The 5,582-nt window shown below is 53.4% G+C and overlaps 1 long non-coding RNA gene across 1 annotated transcript; it reads left to right on the forward strand.

Moving 5' to 3' along the window:
• Positions 1-463: 463 nt before the first annotated feature.
• LOC125111530 (uncharacterized) lies at positions 464-3,739 on the forward strand. Its single transcript, XR_007130876.1, has 2 exons — positions 464-557; positions 3,329-3,739. It is a non-coding gene; the product is annotated as an uncharacterized LOC125111530 (long non-coding RNA).
• The last annotated feature ends 1,843 nt before the right edge of the window (positions 3,740-5,582 follow it).

Here is a 5,582-nt window from a genome sequence, read left to right on the forward strand (position 1 = left end):
GAGATTGACTCCCGCTGACTGCCCCCCCACCCCCCGGCCCCAGGTCGCTGGGGAGGGACCCTTGGGAGAGACAGCAGAGGCTGGGAGGATGCAGCCCGCCTTATGCTGGCTGGAGGAAGGCCTCCCCTTTTCACACTCATCCCGCCTGGGGGCAGGGCCCGGCGCTCCAGGGTCCAGCCGGCCCAGGACTGGGCTTCGCACCACACTCGCCCCCCAACTTGTCCCCCACCCTGCCACTGGGGCTGTGGCACAGAGATGGCAAACACCCCCAAGGCCTTGTGCCAAGTAATTACCAAGCAAATTCCCGGCGATTTCCTCTCCCCACCCTGGGCAGCGCCTGCTGCGCGTTCCCTGATTCGGGCCCCGGCTGTGCAATCAGCGCCCGGGAACCTGCGGGGACCCGTAATTGCTCTGGAGTTGCCCAGGACTTTGCAAGGTAAGCATGCGCCTGCTCCCAGGCCCGGTGCGCGCTGATCGCCTGGCGTCAGCCCTCCTTCCTCTCTCAGCAGATGCGGGGACCAGAGGATGCGCGGGCTGCGGGGGCTGCGCCGAGCCAGGTGGGCAAGTTCTGATTCCATGTTGCTGAGCCAGCCGCCCGGCGCTAATGGGGACGGGGTGCGGGTAGCGGGTGGGGCCGAGAGCGACTTGTGGCGGGAGAGGGGCCACCTGGCCAGGTCCCCGGGGAAGAGGGCTTTGGGGACACGGGCTCCTCCTATCCCTTCCCTCCGGTGGAGAGGCGCCTCATTGATGAGCCTTGTCATCATCCTTCAAGTGTAATTTTTTTAAATTGCAAAAATCTTACAGAGCTATTAACCTCAAAAGAGTTTAACATATGGCAGACCGAGTCTCCCTCTTACCCTAATTATAAGGCTTGCAGTAATGGGGCTGTCTTTTAAGTTACAGCTGCTGCGCTTTTGGCTTTCGCTAACATTACATCCTATTAAAGAGCTACATTAAATGCATGCAAATTGCCGGAGCGACCGCGCTCTCCCGACCAATGAGGGGGACGGATTGCAGCCGAGGCGGCAGTATCCGGGGTCAGACTCACCCTGCTGCGAGCGCCATATGATCTATCAATCAAACTCCTCTCATTAATTAACTAATTCATTAAATATCTTTATATATGAAGGCCCGGCCAGGCGGAACATTGTGTTGACAGGGACGTCCCGTCAGCACCTAGCCTGGCGCGCTCCCTTCCCCTCCCTGCACAAATCACCGGATGACTGGAGAGGTCAACTTCCGTGTCCGCCAGGAAGGAAGCAACCGCTGTGCCCGCGGCCCACCACTGGGGGCGCCCTCCTTGGGCCTCTCTGCCCTCGACTCTCCTCTGTGTGGCCAGCAACTGGGAGCCTGCCCTGCGCTCTCCGTGTATGGTTGTCATGTGCTGTGTATGTGGGTTTGGTACCTTGGCTTCCCTGACACCCTAGAGGGCTGGGACGGGACCAGATTTTGCTCATCTTGGACCCTCTAGTCCAGGGCCTAGCATGTGGCAGATACTCTAAGTGTTTGTGGGAGGAAGATACGCTGTATTGGAGTCCTTTCCTCACTCCAGAGCCCTGGGCAGGAAGGAGGCCTCCTTTACAAGCTCTTCTGGGCAGTGTGAGCAGACAGCATCCCCGGAGAGGGATGCTTTAATGGAGGAGGGACAGGAATGGTGGGGAGAAAGGAACTTTCCAAGTTCAGAGCGGGTCATCCACACAGCCAGTCTCAGACACTGAAGCGAACTCTTGCGGGAAGAACGGAGCTATGTCCATCTGTGAAGAATAGAGAACCATTTTAGAATGTATGGTGGGCTTCCTTAGTTTATACACATACATCCATACATATTTGCTGAACAGGTATTATAATCACTTCTTTCCTATATTATCTTATTTAATGTTGACATCAACTTTGCCAAGTGGTTGTTTATACTTCCAGGCCAGGGGGGAAGAAACAAAAACTTGGAAACAGTAAGTAACTTGCCCGAGGTCAAAGGGCAGAGCCAGAATTCAGACTCAGGCCGAGGGCCTACTGCTCCGTCATCCTGTAAAACATTATGCTTGAGGAGTTCCTGTCATGGCTCAGTGGTTAACGAATCCGACTAGGAACCATGAGGTTGTGGGTTCGATCTCTGGCCTCGCTCAGTGGGTTAAGGATCCGGCGTTGCCGTGAGCTGTGGTGTGGGTTGCAGATGTGGCTCGGATCCCGAGTTGCTGTGGCTCTGGTGTAGGCCGGTGGCTATAGCTCCGATTAGACCCCTAGCCTGGGAATCTCCACATGCCGTGGGTGTGGCCCTAGAATAAGCAAAAAGACAAACAAACAAAAAATTATACTTGAGAGCTCGGTGGATGTGCTGCTTTCTTCCATTGCCTGCTTTCCTGCTTGGTTCACGTGGTTGTCTTTCCCTCCTTGTTTTGCAGCCACTGCTGTCTCCACTACCTTCTCTGCTGGACTGGTGGGTCTTTGCTCTGTGTTTGGGAAGATGGAGGTCACAGTGCAGCACCCCATGATCAAGGCTGCTGGCTCTTGCCTGGGCTTAGAATGGCTTGGGGTGATTTTCCATATAGAGTGCCTGGGCAGACAAAACCAGCTGCCTTATAATGGTGTTATCTGCAAAGACCTGGGCTCTGGGCAGCTGGGCACAAGGAATGGGGATGGGATGGGTGCCTCCGAGCAAGTTCCTGGAGGACACTCCTCTACCAGGAGTGTCCCTGTTAGAGAGGACAGTCACAGGTGAGGGCTGCAGGTCAAGATAAAGAGTGTCTCTGCTGGCTTTGGTCTTAGTTCTTGCTGTTTAGCTCATGCAAGCACCCAGTCCACCCAAATGGAGCAAGCCACGGGGGCAAACATCCAGAGCCCAGGAAATCCTGGGGAAACACATGCCCAGATCCTTCCAGACTCCCTCTCACCCCCACCTCTCTCCATCCCGCTCACCCCCTTACCCTTCTGAGACATGGGGCTAATGGACTTTGGCAGTTAGCACCCGGGATGTTGGGCACCAACCTCGCCATGGGCCTCTATAGCTTCCTCTGGCCCCCTCGGTTCCCAAGAATAGTTTGGGAATGGGGCGTGCTGTGCTAATGGGGGTTAATGGTAACTTCGGAATCAATTTTCCCTCCCAGAAGAAAATTCTCCCGGCTTAGGCGGCACAGACTGTAATAGTGAAAATGGCTCTAGATTTGAAAAATTGGCATGTTGTAGTCCAACAAGGCAATTTTTGAATTGTTCCATGCAGCTGTGCACCTCTGGATGCTATGCTGCTGGCATCCTAAAGCTACAGGCTGGAGAGCAACCTTTTGGCCAAAAACAGCTCTGACGTCGTGTTTTTTTTTTTCTTTTCCCACCCCAGCCTGAAGTTGCTGTTCTGTTCACCTGCCCCAATCCTCGGTGCTTTGGCCTCCTCCTTAGCAGCTGCCAGAGCCATTGGACAAGGAGAGAGTGCCTTGGCCCTCTGTAGAGCCTCACTCTCGAGGGCAACAGGCTGGGAAAGAGAGTTTCCTGAGGACCAGGGGTCTGTGCAGAGGCTGCGAGGAGAAGCCATGACAGCTCAGGACTACAGCTCCCAACCAGCTTTTTCTGGCCTGTGTCAAAGCTGGGCCTCTCTTGGACTTGGAAGAAGAAATGTTTGATTGCTGTGCAGGGTACTTGGTTTTGATGTGTGGCATTTCTTCTATTATAAAATGCAAGCCATTTTTTCTTGTTTTTATAAGCCTTAAAATGCAGAGCAGGGCTTCTTAGAATAAAAATATATGGCATAGAAGTTGCCATCGTGTCTCCGTGGTTAACGAATCTGACCAGGTTGTGGGTTCAATCCCTGACCTTGCTCAGTGGGTTAAGGATCTGGCGTTGCCATGAGCTGTGGTATAGGTCACAGACGCAGCTTGAATCCCACGTTGCTGTGGCTGTGGTGTAGGCCAGTGGCTACAGATCCGATTAGACACCTAGCCCGGGAACCTCCGTGCGCCGCAGGTGCGGCCCTCAAAAAAAAAAAGACAAAAAAAAAGTATAAGATATATTTCAAGTAACAGAAGTTCAAGTAATAGAAGAACAGAATGGGCAAACTGCAGGGCAGCCCACCCCTTACTCAGTAAATATCCTCAGTGTACAGCTGGGGAACTGGAGGTGGCCCAAGTCACACATCTGATTGGTGGGAAGACCTCACTCTTACTATATAGTCCTCCAGGCTTTGGGTGATGGTCCAAGTGGCTGGGGGAGCCCATTGTTCAAATTCTCTGTTCCCATGGCCACAGCTCTCCACGTTCAGCTTCTTCCCCCTTCTGTGAGTCCTCTTAATGGTGGCCCTTATTTGGGGACTCCAGAGTAGGACCATGTAATAGGTTGAAATAGAACTCGGAACAAGTGCTAAACTGGGGCTTGACCTGCTGAGTGGTTTCCCCGCCCTGCTCCCCTGCACCCCATTTCTGACAATACATCCTGTGATCTCTGCCATGACCATGGACCCTGACATCCACCCCCTTACTCCTCCGGATACAGGCCAGGCTCCTTTCTAGGACGTCTCGTGTGATTCATGAGATGTGTGGTGTCTACTCCTGCAGCCTCACGTCTCACAACCATCGGCCTTCCTCCCTGCATCACTTTGTCTTCACCCCACCGGACCCAGTTATCCTGGCACTTCTTGCCTTGCATTCCTCGTTTGCCTTTTCACATTAGGTTATCCCCTCCTCCTGGAAATCTGTCTTCCCCAACCTGTGCCCCTCCCTCCCACCTTCCTTCACCTGGCTAGATCCAACCCATCCCCAGTCTCAGCCAAGACACCAGATTCTCCTCACCAAGCCCTGCAGTCTGGATTGAACGCTCTTGCTATGGACTCCTAAAGCACCCTTACCGCCCCCTGTGCTGTCACTTACCTCTCTGTAGTAGAACTGTCTGAATCTTTTCGACTGGAATCTTCCATTAGAATATAAGCTCCAGGAGGGCAGGGCCGTGTCACGCCCACCGTTTGGTACCCAGCACCCTGGAGATTGGCTCCTGGCAAGCATTCCAGGAGGAGCTGAATGACATATAAAAATGCCGCTACTCCTACAACGAATAACAACCGATATAACAACCGATATTTATTGAGTGCTTTCATGTGCCGGAAACTAGGCTAAGTGCTTGACGTGCATCGCCTAATTTATATTAGTTCTTGCATGAATTGAATGAGATGAGAAACAAGGGATTCTAATCCTGGCTCTGCCTCTAGCTGCCTATGTGACTTTCGGCAGTTCCCATGGTTTCCTCATCCTCAGAATGAAGGAGAGGGAAGGGGGCAGGTAGAATGCATTCGTCGTTCTTTTTCCTATAGGCAGAAAGGGAATCAAGAGTCAGTCTGGGCCGGGCCCAGGGGAATCAACCCTCAGGATTCAGAGAACCAGCGGGCACAGAGGGTCAACCGTCTAGTCCGGGAGCAGAAGAGGGATCTGGCCACGAGGCTGGGAAGGGCAGCGGGTTGCTCTCCCATGCTGTGGCTGAGCTTCCAAATAGAGAGGCCCGCTGCTTGCTGAGTCATTATGCTGGTCTCCTGGCCGTCACCTCGGGCATTGTCTGATTTAAGTGTAATAGCTTGTTTGGTGGATTTTGCCTTCTATAGAAATCCCCCCAAG

Source organism: Phacochoerus africanus, chromosome 11 (assembly GCF_016906955.1).
Source record: "Phacochoerus africanus isolate WHEZ1 chromosome 11, ROS_Pafr_v1, whole genome shotgun sequence".
Lineage (NCBI taxonomy): Eukaryota > Metazoa > Chordata > Mammalia > Artiodactyla > Suidae > Phacochoerus > Phacochoerus africanus.